Genomic DNA, 15,995 nt, shown 5'->3' with positions numbered 1-15,995 from the left:
TCCATATGAATTTTAGGAACAGCTTAGCCATTTCTGCTAAAGAGCCTGTTGAAATTTTGATAGGAATTGCATTGAATCTGTAACTCCATTTGGAGTGTATTGCCATCTTAGCAATATTAAGTCTTCCAAACCATGATCATGGACTGTCTTTCCATTTATTTAGATCTTCTTGAATTTCTTATAACCATGCTTTTTAGTTTTCAGTGTACAAGTCTTAATCCTTCTTTAATTAAATTTATTCCTAAATATTTTATTCCTTTAGATGCTTTTATAAGTGGACTTGTTTTTGTAATTTCATTTTCAGATTGTTCATTGCTAGTATGTAGAAATAAAACTAAATTTTGTGTATTAGTCACAATTTGTTTTGTCTGGATAGTAGATTTGGGTTTGGGTTAGAATACATCATACCGTGAATCAAAGATTTTAGTTAATGTTTATCTACACAAGCTGATTTAATGAGTAGAAATCCCAACTTTTCTGTTGTTGTTGATAACATTTTTAGCTGGATATTTTAATATTATTCCTTAAAGAATTATTCCTATTTTTCTCATTTCTAGGTAAAGGGTGGTAAGAGCATATATCACAGCTACATAATTTGGCATTTGTAGTGTATAGTCTGAGGTCTTTCACATGTATTTTTTTCCTATTTAAGTAAAACACATAAGGAACAATCATCAGTACCCCATCTCTCTATATTATGAGGATACTTTTCTCTATATTCCTCAGTGCTATGCATTTTAATGATTAATGCTAATGCAGAGAAAGCTAATTTATTCAACAAATTTCTATGTGCTAGGTCCAATGCTAAATGCTAAAGGAAAAAATGTTTAATAAATCACAGACCCATCCACCAAGGAGCATACAGTATGTTGAGGGAACACAGATAATAACATCTTGACCATTTGAATGCATACAATGAGCCTGGCACTGAAGTGACATACCAGTGAGTAAAATAGGCCAGGTTTCTGTTTTAGTAGAGCTCACAATATAAGAGAGAATATAATGACGCTGGTGAAAATATAGAGGGTACTATGGGAATATGGAGGAAGGGCTTCTTTTTTTAAATCATACAAACAATATTCGAGTTATTAAATTTTTTAAAGTGTTATAAAATGTTTAACTTTCATCAGGTTCAGGGTTTATGTTGCTTCAGGGTTTAAGTTTGCATATAACTGAACTTTCAGTCTGCTAACACCAGCTGAGTTGATTCCACTCTGGATTCTAAGGTGTTGGTTTCTTCTTGCAAATTTTTTTTTTGCTGCTTCTAACACTTTTTGTGTTTCTTCTTGAGAATGGCTAATGAAAACATCACCAATTTGATAAGGTATCATTAAGCAATTGTCATCTACAAGCATGATATCACAAGCATCTCTAAACTTTGGAGTTGTTTTTCACATCTATTTCTTCCTTCAGCTCTGTGATTCTACTTGTAATCCATGCAAATTTGTTTATCTTTTGTTGATCTTCGAAAGTAACATTGACATCTTCTGCAGTTGCCTTCTTCATGGTGGCTGCCATCTGGGACTCTGGAGGAAGGGCTTTTTGCTTTTAGGGATAAGGGAAGGCTTCCCCAAGAAGGTCCCCCTTGTGTCTTAATGGACACATTGGCTTTCAAAGGTATAGGAATAAGAGGAATAGCATTTTAGATCAAGAAAACCCATTGCAAAGGCTAAGGACTGGGAGATAACATATATTCAGGGAACTACAACAGTTTAGTAATAGGCTTAGTACATTGGGGACTCCAAATAAGTATCTGCTGAATGACTGAATTAGTGCTGCGTGTAAGGGACGGTGGGAAATGAGGATAGGAAGGCGGCTCAGATCACAAAGGAGCCACCCTAAAGAATCCAAAGCCTACAGAGAGCCTGCTGCATTTATTCTGTACAATTTATATAGCAATTGGACTGGTTTAGTTTTGCTGTCCCAAATTCTTTTTCTTTAGGCACAGTAGTACAAATGATGTACAAAACACCAGAAAAGAGTGGAAAACCCATCAAATAGAAATAATTATTTTCAAAAAATTTATAGCTATGATCTATATTTATATGCATTTCTATTTATCTATATGTAACATTGATTTTAATCACTGCAAAGCTCCTGAAGAAAATACATTTTTTTTTGGTCTAGTGTGAGAGGGTATTTTAAAAACAATTATTTTTGAAAGTATAAAATAGCCTTTCATAACAATTCCATATTCACGTAAGTCATTTTTCAAATTCAAGTTAGTGACACTTGACTTCATATAAATAGTAATACTATGATACTATAAATAATACCACAGTCAGGGCAAGGAAAGGAAGTAGCTGAGTCAAAATATTAAAAAAGCAACATTAACATTTCTATTTTGCAGTGGACAGTGTGAATGAAGGTAGAATGAAAAAGTTTAGCTTTGATTTATTCAATTTTCTTGAAAAAGGTATTTTTAAAGAACTAGTCGAGAATTAGTTCTACTTACATCTTAATATTAGTGTGGGATGATTAATGGTCAGTCTATTAAGTTGGCTGAATTAAAAACAATACTACAACTTTCTGTCTTCTCACCATTAATTTTTTTAAAGATATGCAATGTTAATTTTTTGCAAAGTGATGATATACATAGTTTAAGAATCTAATTACTACAAGGCTCATAATAAACAGAAGGCCCTTCTCCATGTGTCATAACTCTGATGCCTGCTTCCCAAAGGAAAGTTGATGTTCTGCTATTCTACATTTCTGAACAGCACATTTTTACTTCCATGTCTTAGTTTTTCAGTTTTTGTCATTTTATGCCGTTTACTAATTTCCCAATATATTTATATCATGTTGTTCAGTATTTATTACATATATTTTAATGCCTATTACATATTATCCACAGCATGCGTGTGGTATCAGTTAGGAGTGACTAATTATGCCGTCTTAACGAATGACCACAAAAACCTCAGCAGCCTACAGCAATAAAGGTTTACTTTTCATTCACACTGCATGTGCAGTGGCAGGTCAGCTGCAATTCTGCTTTATGGTGTCTTCACTCAGGACTCAGATGGCCAGTGGCATCCTGTATCTGAACAGTGCCCATCTCGCAGCAGGAGCAGAGACATGGCTCCTATAGCTTCTGCCTGGAAGTGCCATATTCACTTGTGCTCCTACGTCATTGGTCACTGTAATTCATACTGCCTGGTCTGACTTCAATAGGGCAGGGAAGTATAATTCTCTTTCAGGGAGGTAACATAAAATATTCTTAAACAGCCATACAGTCCACCACAAATACTTTGTTTTCCCTGGAGTTTATAATCTCTTTCTTGGATTGCTTAGTTTTATACTTATCACCATTTCATCTTTATGTTCCAGTGGAGTTGTGAAGTTTTGTTCATAAGATTCAAACATATTATTAGCTTACCAATCAGTTCCCATTTTTTCCCCCCTGGGGACATGCCCTCTGGAGCCCTCCATCCTCCTCTCTCAGAATGGACTGGTTGCTCTGCAGGCCCACTACACAGTCATCCTGGAATTTTCCTTCACCTTCATCCCAGGAATTCTCTTTGTTTTCTTTGTTGGAACCTGTTTACCAGGCCCTATGTGTTTCTGTTTCTTGGTTTAAACCCTTATTTTGGTGGAATACGTCCCTCCAGTAATCCTGAGAATATGTGAGTTAAAACTTTTGAGAGGTTTTTTCATTTTGACATCTTTTTCTGCTCCCTGCGTTGGCTTCTACTTGGTTTCTTTTCTTTATTTCTTCTCCATATTCCCTCCCTTCCTCCCTCCCTCCCTTCCTTCTTCCTTCCCTTTTTTCTTTCCCTGCTTCCATCCTTCCTTTCTTCCTTTCTTCCTTCCTTCCTTCCTTCCTTCCTTCCTTCCTTCCTTCCTTCCTTCCTTCCTTCCTTCCTTCCTTCCCTCTCTCTTCTGTTTTTTCATCTGGGGCTCTTTCATTTAAGAGGGTTTGTTTAAATATCTGGAGATCCTTGACTATTCACTCTCATTTAAGAATGATAAAAATCCCAATGGCATTTTTTAAAGAAATAGAATTAAAAATTATCAGATTTGTATGGAATCAAAAAAAGACCCTGAATAGCCAAAGCAATACTGAAAGAAAAGAACAAGGCTGGAGGTATCACACTCTCTAACTTCAAATTATACCACAATGTGACAGTAATCAAAATAGTATAGTATTGGCAGAAAAAATAGACCAATGGAACAGAATTGAGAAGCCAGAAATAAACCCACATATATATGGGCAGACAATTTGAGACAAAGGAGCCAAAAACATATAATGGAGAAAAGAAAGCCTCTTCAATAAAAGGTGCTGGAAAAAGTGGAAAGCCACATACAAAAGAATGGAAGTAGATTGCTATCTGTCACCACTTACCTAAATTAATTCAAAATGGATCAAAGACCTAAATATAAGACCTGAAACAATGAATTCCACAGAAGAAAGCATAAGTACTAAATTTGTGGACCTTGGGTTTAGAGAGGATTTTATGAATTTGACCTCAAAGGCAAGGGAAGTAAAAGCAAAAATGAATGAATGGGACTATATCAAATTACAAAGCTTCTTTACAGCAAAAGAAACCATTAACAAAACAGAGACGAAACTAACTGAATGGGAGAAGACCTTTGCAAACAACACCTCCAATAAGGAGCTAATATCCAAAATATATTTAAAAATGCATACAACTCAACAACAAAAATAATCCAATTAGGGCTCAGGCGGTTGGAGCTCCATGCTCCTGACTGCGGGGGCTGCCGGTTCGATTCCCACATGGGCCAGTGGGCTCTCAACGACAAGGTTGCCGGTTGGATTCCTCGAGTCCCGCAGGGGATGGTGGGCAGCGCCCCCTGCAAGTAGAAAGGGCAACTGGACCCGGAGCTGAGCTGCACCCTCCACAACTGGGACTGAAAGGACAGCAGCTTGACTTGGAAAAAAAAGGCCTGGAAGTGCACACTGTTCCCCAGTAAGGTCCTGTTCCCCTTTCCCAATTAAAAAAAAAAAATTAGGTTGTCTTTTAAAAAATCCAATTAAAAATGGGCAGAGAACTTGAACAGACACTTCTCCTGAGAAAACATATAAACAGCCAATAGATACATGAAAAAATGCTCAACTTCACAAGCTGTTAGGGAAATGCAAATCAAAACCACAATGAGAGACCACCTCACACCTGTTAGAATGGCTATTCTCAACAAGACAAGAAATAATAAGTGTTGGAGATAAACCCTTATAAACTGCTGGTGGGAATGTAAATTGGTATAGCCACTATGGAAAACAGTATGGAGGTTCCTCACAAAGTTAAGAATGGAAGTACCATATGACCCAGAAGTCCCTCTTCTGGGTATCTACTCAAAAAATCTGAAAACGTTGATCCGTAAAGATCTACGCATATGTACCCCTATGTTCATTGCAGCATAATTCATGGTGGCGAAGTCATGGAAACAACTGAAATGTCCTTTGATACATGACTGGGTAAAGAAAATGTGGTACATATATACAATGGAATATTACTCGGCCATAAGAGATGAAATATTGCCATTTGCGACAACATCGATGGAGCTTGAGATTATCATACTAAGGGAAATACGTCAGACAGAAAAAGTCAAGATCCATATGATTTCACTCGTGGGATATAAAACTGAAAGCAACAAACAAACAAACACTCAAAAACTCATAGACAGATAATAGTTTAGTGGTTACCAGAGGGTAAGGGTGGAGGGGGGTGGTTGAGGAGGGTAAAGGGGGTCAACTATATGGTGATGGAAAGAAAACTGACTGGGTGGTGAACACAATGCATTATATAGATGATGTATTACAGAATTGTACACTTGAAAACTATGTAATTTTACGAAGCAATGCCACCCCAATAAATTTGATAAAAATAAAAAAGAATGAGATGATAAAAAGTTGATTAGAGCCTACTGTTGGGCTTCACTGTAAAGAGATAGGTGACAAACTACATTCTCCATTATAGAACCCTCAAAGTCATTATTTGTAGGCCTTTTCTTTTGTACCAGCTGATTTTCCTCTAAGACAGGGGTGTCCAAACTTTTTTCAACGTTTTTCACCAAGGGCCATATGCGGTAAAATACACAAACAGCCGGGCCACTCACTCGAGGTGAGGTATGTACTGCCTCATCTGGTTTATTTAAGTAAACTAAATATATTTTTGGAATTTGCTGTGGGCCAATTAACAATGGATTGCGGGCCACAGTTGGCCCGCGGGCCGCAGTTTGGACACCCCTGCTCTAAGAGAAAGCGTATTTCCTTACAGGATCCCAGCATTCTAAATCTGAATTTGGGAATGAAGCTGGGGGGGGGATATGTCTCATAATATAGACAACTTCATTTAATTCTGCTTTTCTGTGGAGTGTGAGTCATCTCCCTGTGCTCAGCTCTGCCTGGTGTCCAGAGGAGCTTAGTCCACCGCTCCAGAAAGTAAACTGCCCATCTTCTGCTGAGTTAAGGCAGCATGGAACGGAGTAAGGATTAGGGGAAGAAAGAATCCCACCGTTCCTTATAAAGCTTCATTAAGGAATTCTGGTTTGCAGCTCCACTCTACTTCTGCTTTCAGAGGTCTGGCAGCTCTAATTTCAGAGCCTTTCCGGGGTCTGTGATGTGAACAGGTTCACACTGGCTGGCTCTACCCCTCCCAAAAGCTTAGGTATTGAATTTCTCAGTTTTGGTAAGTCAATTATCACACATCCATCTACTTTCCATGTTCCTAAGTTTTGTCGACAACCTTCAGCAGCAGGTATCTCTTTTCCTGTTTGTTTTGTCTTTATGGGTTTTTATCTTTTTTATTCTGTCAGTGTCGTTTTAGTGAGGGATGTGGAGCGAGTAGAGAAAAACGTGTGTTCAATGTGCCATGTGTAACCAGAGTCTCCTTACTATTAGGTCTTAGTATGTACAGATATAATGAACACATTTTCTAAGTAGGAAAAGTCCAAATATTGTTACAGGGAATTCCATAAGAATTAGATATTAGTACAATAATAGAATAACTGTAGCTAACTTGGAGTGCTTATATGTGCTAAGTGGTCTTTTAAATGCTTGCATGTATTATATATATTACATATTTTATCCTCACAATAACCCCATGAGATTGGTGCTTTGATTCAACCCCTAGTAGTCTAGCCCGTATGCTAGAAAACATAGTACATCATTTTCTAAACTAAAGGTAATCTTGTTATTTTTAATTTGTCCAGTCTGTAGTCGATCCCTATTTATTAAGTTATACCTGAGGTTTTTCATGTAGATTTTGAATATTTACAGTGCATTATTTGATATGGCAAAGCTAGCATAACTTTTGATGTAGCTATTTGTGGATACATGTTGGAGGTAGAACCGAGTAGTCTATGACATTTTAAAGCACAGTCATTTAAACTGGGAAGCTTGGCATGTGTTTGTTTTATAATACAGACAGATGGGCATTTCCTCTTAAAGAAAGCTGTTACCATCTGTAATCTGAGAGGTCAAAGAAAAGCAACTAGAAATCCCACATTAGTAAAATTTTAAAGCGCCTGTTTAAATGAAAACTCTTATCTGCAAGAGTTGAACATATTAAATCATTGATGGCCTTAAACACCCTAATTCAGAGAATTCAATCCCTCATTCTTTGAAGATTTTAGTACCAGCCTCATTATCACTCACTTAATGGCTACTCACAACTCCAACAAGATCATTCCTGTGGACAACCCTTTCTCTCTCTCTCTCTCTCTCTCTCTCTCTCTCTCTCTCTCTCTCTCTCTCTCACTCTCTCTCTCTGTCTCTCTCTCTCTCTCTCTATCTATCTTTATGTCTAATCTCCCTTTCAAACACTTACTGCCTCTCAATTCCTTAACCACAATTCTTCAGATAATCTTGTGCCTCTGCTGTCTCAGCTCCCCACTCATGATCATTCCCTACACCTTGACATCACTGACAACTACAGATCTTCTGATTTTAATTTCAAGCCTTCTACACTCCAACCCATCTCTTATCTTTTCAGGTCATTCTTATAGTACCTTAACTCCAACAATTCTTCAACCTGATCAGAAACACCAATCTATTCATCCTATCATATTTTCACAGTTCGTCAGCCCTCTCAGAGCCTTACTTCTTACCATGTCTGAAATTATAATGCCTCCTTTGCTTTTACCCCCAACTACTTTTCCCATCTCTCCCCATCATATTTGCCTGGCCAAATCTCAGTCCTGGTTAATCCAAAACTGCCTATTCAGTGCCTGTACATAAACAACTGAATACGGCTGGAAAAAAATGCACAACCATATTGACTGATCTCACTATAAATTCATGACCACTCACAGGTGGACCCTTAGTGCCTGAAAACCTTATTGTTTCCCTAGTCAATTCCCTCTCCCATATCATAGACTACCATTTCACCTCTCCTCCCCTTTCTCAAATTTACCGTCCTTACTTTCAGTTAATTACTATTTTAGCTAGAGTAGGCTAAACTTCTATAACAAATAAACCCCCAAATGTTATGACTCCCACACAATATAAATTTATATCTTGCTCACATAATAATCCAGAGTGGGTGTTCCAGGTCAGTGGGCTGCTCTCCATCCAGGTGCTTTCTTTCTTGTGGCTCTCTCTTGTAGTCACCTGCATACTCTAGCTGGCAGAAAGGAAAAACACGTGAAGCAAGAACTCTGGCCTGCTAGTGGCAGGCATCATTTCTGCTTACATTCCACTAGCAATAACTTAAGACTTGACCATACCTAACTGAAAGAGAGGCTGAGAAAAATGATCTGTGTGCCCAGGAAGAAGGGGAGAATAAATTGTGATAGACAATTAGCAATCTGCCAAAATGATCTTATTTCACTGAGAAAATAGAAGCAACTAGAAAAGAATTTCTACTTTGTCCTTCTATCAAGTCCACAACCCTATTTCAATATGTCCTGTATTCGTGGGGACTGTGGGGGATTAGATTCCTAGGCTGTCCCTGATCACAAAGGGGCAGTTACCAAGCGTTCAGTTAGAACAACCTGGTCATAATGACCACACCATCTAATCTCAAAATTCAAACATACCTTCCTTCCTTGTATTTTTAAATCTCTGTGGTTCTGGATATTGTTGATCTACGCTCTTTCCTACCCCTGCCTTTGTGCAACTCCAATTTACCTTGCTTTGGAGATTTTGCATTGCCTTGGTTCTCCTACTTCCTCCTCCCTCTTTGCTGGCTTCTCTTGTCTAGATTAGATTCCCTTCTTTATTTCTTCTCTCATGTAGGTCAGAGCTTCTCAAACTTTAATGTGATACAAATCAGTTGGGGTTCTTGTTAAGTTGAAGATGCTGCTTCAGCAAGTCTGCCGTGGGCAAGGCTGAGATTTCACCTTCCTGACAAACTCCTTGGTGATGCCAGTACTACTGGGCTATTGACTACACTTTGAGTAGCAAGGTTCTAAAGATGTTCTGCATATTTTGCCCTTTGTTTCCTTCTTTTCTCTCACGGAAGTTATCACTGCTAGGTTGACAACTTCCCAAGCTATTTTCTAGTTCAATTCTCTTTCCCATATTTCAAAACCTTTATGTCTAACTTCTTAGTGTCCACCTCTATCAGGCTGTCTGGACAACCTTACAAAACTTCAAAATGTCCAAATCTAAAGTGGTCTCTCAAAAAGCAGTTTCTACTCCTATTTCTGTCTTTTCTATCTTCTGTACTTATCTACAAACTCAAAACCTCCACTATCTTTGATTTTCCTCTTCCTCCTCCTTCATATATGTTCTCACGCTAGCCCTTCTTGCCGTAAATCCAATTAATTACCAAATTCTGTCGATTCTGCTTCCACATCATCTTTAAACTATGCTTTTAAATTTCTCCTGCCCTACCTTTAGTTCAGACTCATTATATTGCAGGTCTGTCTGGCAGTTTTACCACCTCTAATTTGTGTCCATTCACAGCGAGATCAAAGAAAAGCTGTGCTTTTCTTCCCCCACACTTTTAAAGCACAAAAACTAAAAATACTGAATTAAACACAAATTCTTCCACTTGATATTTTAGGCCCCATTCTCCTTTGTCACTGCCACTGCTCAATATGCCCTAGAGCCTTACTATTTGCTTTTTCCCTGCACACTGGATATCATTGATTCACTATATGTCCTCAAGCTATCCAGTACTGCTGCAAAACCTTCCCCATCTGATTGACCGTCAATCCCAAATGCCTTCTCCATATTGCCTCCTTTCCCGGTTCCCCAGACAGATAAGTTCTTTGATCTTCTGTAGTACTCGTTGTGTTTTTCTCATGCCACCTATCATGGTTTGTCCTTTATTATTAAGTGTTTTATCTTTGCTGTTTCCTTACCCTCTGAAGGCAAGAATGACATCCTCAACTCTCCTCTGTAGCATCTTACCCATAAGGATGTGTGTCTCCTACGAGCTGAATCAAAGTGATTTAGTGAGATAATACGATGTAACGGTAAGCAGCACAGAATTTGAAGTCAGTATAGCTGGATTCCGGCTCTATTTAGTAGCTGTGAGGCTTTGGGTAAGTCACTTAGCTTGGCTTGTAGAATGAGACCATTACTACCTGATATAGCACCAAGGGCGATAACGTGAAAGTGTCCTGATAACTCTACAGAGAAAATGAGCAAGTTCCTCACAAAGATCTGATGCGGTCTTGCTACTCAAAGCTTGGTTTGCGGGACCATTCCTCCTTCACCAACTGGAGATCGAGCCCAGAGTGGCTGGGAACTCGGGCCACCAGGTCCCACGCCCTTTTCCTCTCTAGGGCCCTCCAACTGCTCTCCGGGATGCAGGTGAAGCCACCGAACTGCAGGGGAAGGGCCTGGAGTCCTATTCTCTCGGGAGGCCTCCCTCTTTCCACCGTCTCTGGGAAAGCCCTTCTCTTCCCGGGAACCCCGAAAACTGGGGCGCCCCCGCCCACAGGAGACGTTTGGATCCTGCCGGGCCCCCGTAGCTCCCCTTCTCCAGCAGGTGGTTCTAGTCCTCTCCCCCACCTCGGGGCGCTAACGTCAGCGGCGAACCTCTACCCACGCGCCAGCGCCGCAACCAACCGAGAAAATAAACAAACCCCCGCGCGCGGCGGCCGGAGCGCCAGGCCCCGCCCCCGCCCCGCCCCGCGGCTCTCACGCCGCCCCCGCCGCCGGGACTTCCCTCCCGCCCTCGGCTCCCAGCCGCGCTCTCCCCGCCCCTCCCCGCAGCCTGCCGCCGCGCTCCCCGCCGCGGTTCGCCTGGCCCGGCGCCCCGGGCCCGTTAGTGCCTGCCCGCTCGCGGGGCCGCCGCGCGACCCCAGGCGGGCGCGAGCCCACCCCCGCCCCTTGACCCAGCCCAGACCCAACGCCTAGTGCGGCCGCCCAGGGAGCCGCGGGAGCGGCGGCGGCGGCGGGGGAAGAGGGAAAGGAGGGCCGAGCCGGCGGCCCGGAGGCTCGGTGAGTACGCAGAGGGCGGGCCCGTGTCGCCGAGGTCCGCTCCGGCGCCCCTGAGGTAGTAGTGGCGGCTCGGCCGGGCTGTGCCGTGCGCCCGGGGTTCGGCGTTTGGGGACTCGGCCTGAGGCGATGGGCCCGGCCGGCCGGAGCCGCCGGGCAGAGGGCGCGGGAGGGCCGCTCCCGGGGAAGGGCCGCGGCGCCGAAGCTCGGCGCAGGGCTCGGAGCCGGCGGAGAGCGTCCCGCGCAGACCCCAGGCCCTGGCATCGGGGCCGCGGCTGCGTCTTCCGAGAGCTCGCCGGGGTCGGGGCTCCCCGCGGCCGCGGGGCCGCCGAGTGACAGGTGCCGCCGCCCCCTCCCCGTCGTGGGCATCCGCGCTCCCTCCTGGGGAGCCTGGCGCTCGGAAATTTCTGGAGCGACGACCTGACTCGCTGTTTTCTCCCTTTCAGGGTCTGCAGCCGCTTCTTGGCTCGAGTTCGGTCTCGCCCAGCCCCGTTTCTTGCTCTCTGTACTTTGTGCGAGGAAGTTTTGGAGCATCGGGTAACAGCCTCGGGGTGAGATTTGGCTCGCATTCATGAATGAGGTACCGTGAATTACTTTCCGAGTAACGTGCTCCTCCTGCTCCCCGCGAGCTATGGAACAGTAAACGGGGCTCTTACGTTGTGTTTTGTTGGCTTGTGTTTTTTGCTGTTATTTGGAACAAGCAGTCTTACCAGAATTTTGTCAGATCGCCAGCATTTAGGGTGCTTCCCAGATATTAAGCCGTAGTGAGAAAAATGGCCTGTTACGTTGTCTTTTCTCTCCAGGTTCTCTTAGCTGTTTAATTCCGAGCCAGATTTCACGGTTAAGGAGATGCTGCAGCTTTCACGAGAAGCACTGATGAAGAAGCATCTTTCTTTTCCTGAAAAGCCAGTGAATTCATTTTCCACACCTTTCAGTATTGTCTATTTATGTAGTAAACGTGCTTATGGCTGTAATCCGAGTCATCAGCTTAATCAAGTTGACTGCAGCTCGAGGCATATTAGAGAAACTTTATGGAGAACTAAAGTATTAAAAATCTTTAATCTATGAAAACATAGGTTTTTTCCCCCCTCAACAGGTTTATCACACTATAGTTGGTGTTAGTCAAACCTAATCAAAGGAGGATATTCTGAATTGTCATAAATGATTTCAACAAAAAAAAAATAATAAAAAAATGAATGATTTCAACAAACTTATCCACAAGATACCAAATACTGACTTCAGTCTGTGGACCACAAGCAAGAACCTAGAAGTTGACTAGAAGAACACGGGGGCAAATGAATATCCATGTGGTTTATTCAGGGGGAGAATCCCTTAGGTCCTTACTCAGTGCCTGCTTGTATTTGTTGCTTAGATTGTTCGACCCGTGAAAAATTAGGTGCTGCTGATTGGAGACAGGAGGCAGTATTTATGAAGAAAAAAGGGAATTTTAGGCAAACCCATTAAGTTTATGTGATTTGTTTGCACTAATTGTGTTGGGAGCAATATTTTGGTACACATTTGACACTTGTGGGTTGTGAACCTTGATTTATAAGAAGCTAAAGTGAAAGATATTGTCTAGTTGTGTTATTTGAGGAACAGAACATGAAGTGATACAATTTTTGTTTTAATTTCACCAGGTATTAAATCACTGATGCTCAGTGCCATTTCATTTGATGCCGTTTTTTTAAATGTAAGTTACATTTGAGCAAGACCACACTAATTGGCACCTTTCTTGTATTTATTTTTTTATTGGACTAACTGGTTGATAGTGTTAATAGAAGATGACTGTCATTCGTTTTATAAAATGTAATAAACTTAGTTGTCCTTGATTGAGGATTTTATACATGTATCAGTTTTGAAGTGCCCTAATTGTGTTTTCAGGACTGAGGTCTGGCCACAGCTACCATCTAGAGAAGTCATAGTCTAGAGCAGGGGTGTCAAAACTTTTTTCAACCTTTTTTACCCAGGGCCATATGTGGTAAAATACACAGCTGGGCCACTCACTCGAGGTGAAGTACGTATTGCCTCACCTGGTTTATTTAAGTAAACTAAATATATTTTTGGCTGCGGACCAATTAACAATGGATTGCGGACCACAGTTGGCCCATGGGCCGCAGTTTTGATACCCCTGTTCTAGAGGGATGAGATCATAGTGGCAACGGTCCTCAGAACTTTGGTAAAGGATACCAATAGTACCAGCTATTTTGATGTCCTGCTGCTGGCAGTGTAGGCTATTCATTTTTAGAAGTAGTTTACTTTAAGCGTCTGATGTAGCCTAAATCCTTTCAATCAACTACAATACCAATTATGTTTTCCTAAACAAATGTTTCCTAAACAAAATTAGTTGTGGTGATAATCAGTTGGTAGAATGGCATTTATAATGAAACAACTTTGAACTGCTGATCATCTTGAATTCACATTTGCATTATGGGAATTAGGGATTATTTGTAGTGCATTTTGCATTTTCTTTTTCTGTACATTCTACTTTAGAGCACATCTTTCAATGTATGTATAGCTTTGTACTTTGGGAATGTAAATATTTTTTAAAAATCCAAAGTCAATAAATTTATCTTTTGTGTACCAGGTCCTGGGGTATTTGTTAGGGATAGAAAGAAGAGGACATTTCCTTTCAGGATGTTGAAATCAGGATTGTAGGGAGCTAGGCACAGCAGTAAACAGATAATTTTAAATAAATCCATTGACTAATAAAAGTGAATATAAAGTACAGAAATATTACAGAGGAAGGAATGACTAATTCAAGGGGCAGGTCAGAGAAAGCTTCATAGAGATGCTAGCATCTAAGCAGGATTTTGAAGAATGAATACAAGTTTTAAGTGGAAGAGATGGAGAGCATTTTAGGCAAAGGGAATAGCAGAAAGATACAAACAAGTAAAACATGTGTTCAGGAAATTTTAGGTAGTTTGTTTTGCTGGAGCAAAATCTGAGGAAGAACAGTTATAAAAAAAACCCTAAATATGCTATAATATTTAATGTCGAACAATTGGTGATTTGAGTATATATAAAATGGAGACTTCACTATAATTTGACATTGCTGAGATGTCAAGTGTAGAAGAATTAATAGTTTTTACTAATGGAAATCATTAAGAAATTATAGACTATTACACTTATAAGTGATGAGCTACCTATGTATTTATATTTGTGAACTTATTTGTATTTCTTGTGCATTTTGACCTGAATCATTTGTTTTTTAATTATCTTGTGAATTTTCTTTTTCCTTCCTTCAACTACTTAACTTAGACTTTAAATTATTTTTAAAAGGAGACTCAAAGGGAAGAGGGGGAACAAATGAAGTAATCATTAGCTTTCAGGACTAAAAACCTAATTTGTGTAATATTTTAGTAATATGTAAATGTCAGTTTAATATGTAGCTCTAGCCACCATATTCAGAGACTGACCAATGTGGGTAGCCTAGTGGATGTTCACTGTACTTAATTTTTTGCAATTGTATACCTTCATTAAGTGCATATCATTTAAGTGTGTATAAATGTTGGAGATTTTAAAGACTGTGAGAGAGAAAAAGAAAGGGAAAATAGTAGGGAGAAGGGGAAGAGCTCTGTTTCAATGTATTTATCCTAATATCTCTTCAATATGACTGTAGATGGAGATTCCAAAGTTTAGGACACAAGATTGAAGGAAAGATGACTACCCCGAGCCATACAATGAAATGATATCTTTAAGAAGCCTTCTGTTTTCATGGTCTGCCTAGTTACTCCTTTTTCTCTTCAGGGTTTTCAAAGAAAGTTAAATGAATTCCTGGATTGTATAACATGAGTATTCTTTCGCAAATTCTGAAAAATTTGTTAATGAAGCTAATATTCTCTTAAAAACATGCATCATAATCAGTCTTTGGCAGTTGCTCTTTGTCATTTATCTTCTGCATCATTAACATAAAGATCCAAAGACGTCATTGTCAATTCTGACCTGTAGTTGCCCTTTCTAAATTTGATACAGGGCAGGAAATAAAAAAATCAATATTACATTGATTGCATCATGCTTACCCTTTAAGTATAGATGACCATTTGCCTTTTTCAAGATGAGATTTTTTTCTTATAGAAAAAATATGGTCATTGTAGAATATTTGAGGAAATAGTGAAAACTATAGAAAGGAAAATAAGCATAAAGAGTAGTCCCATACGTTTTCTTCATTTTGGTTTATATACAAATAATACACATATTTACAGATTGGGGATTATTTTTGTATTTTTATTCTCTTCATTTAAAATTTACATTTTCCCCCTCCTCCACTTCTGAAGTATTGGTTAGTGTACCATTTGACAAGGTGTATAGATTTCTCTCAAGGCTTTTGAGCTAGATGATATGTTGGATGTCTTCATGTACAGCACCTAGCTAAGATAATTGAACCCTTACAGTTGTCCCATATCATACCTCCCTCAGCTGATAAGTAGAGCTATTCTTCAATATTTACTATTACATAAAGTGTAGTATAAGTAGCTGCCACTAGCCTATTTTCCTTTTTTGTACTTCTACTCCGAACCAAACAAGGGATCATTATAGGTGAGCATTTGCCCCTGTCCATTCTACCCTTTCATAAGGTAAAAGTAAAAAAAGTATTTTGTTTTTAAAAAGTATTTTTTAAAAAAAGGTAAAAAAGTATTTTAAT

At 40.1% G+C, this 15,995-nt stretch overlaps 1 protein-coding gene across 10 annotated transcripts in view; it reads left to right on the top strand.

Moving 5' to 3' along the window:
* The first annotated feature begins 11,165 nt into the window (after positions 1-11,165).
* Positions 11,166-15,995, top strand: part of GKAP1 (G kinase anchoring protein 1) — a 70,453-nt gene continuing 65,623 nt past the window's right edge. For 3 of the 10 annotated variants that reach the window (XM_081067084.1, XM_081067078.1, XM_081067082.1), the window contains exon 1: positions 11,800-11,933. The gene's annotated coding sequence lies outside the window, so the exon portion shown is untranslated. Of the gene's footprint in view, positions 11,357-11,799; positions 11,934-12,990; positions 13,044-15,995 lie in introns of those variants that run through there. The other 7 variants (XM_081067086.1, XM_081067083.1, XM_081067077.1 and 4 more) reach the window with 5 other exon arrangements.

The sequence above is a fragment of the Rhinolophus hipposideros genome, assembly GCF_964194185.1.
Source record: "Rhinolophus hipposideros genome assembly, chromosome: 11".
NCBI lineage: Eukaryota > Metazoa > Chordata > Mammalia > Chiroptera > Rhinolophidae > Rhinolophus > Rhinolophus hipposideros.
This window is presented reverse-complemented; position numbering and strand designations above follow the sequence as displayed.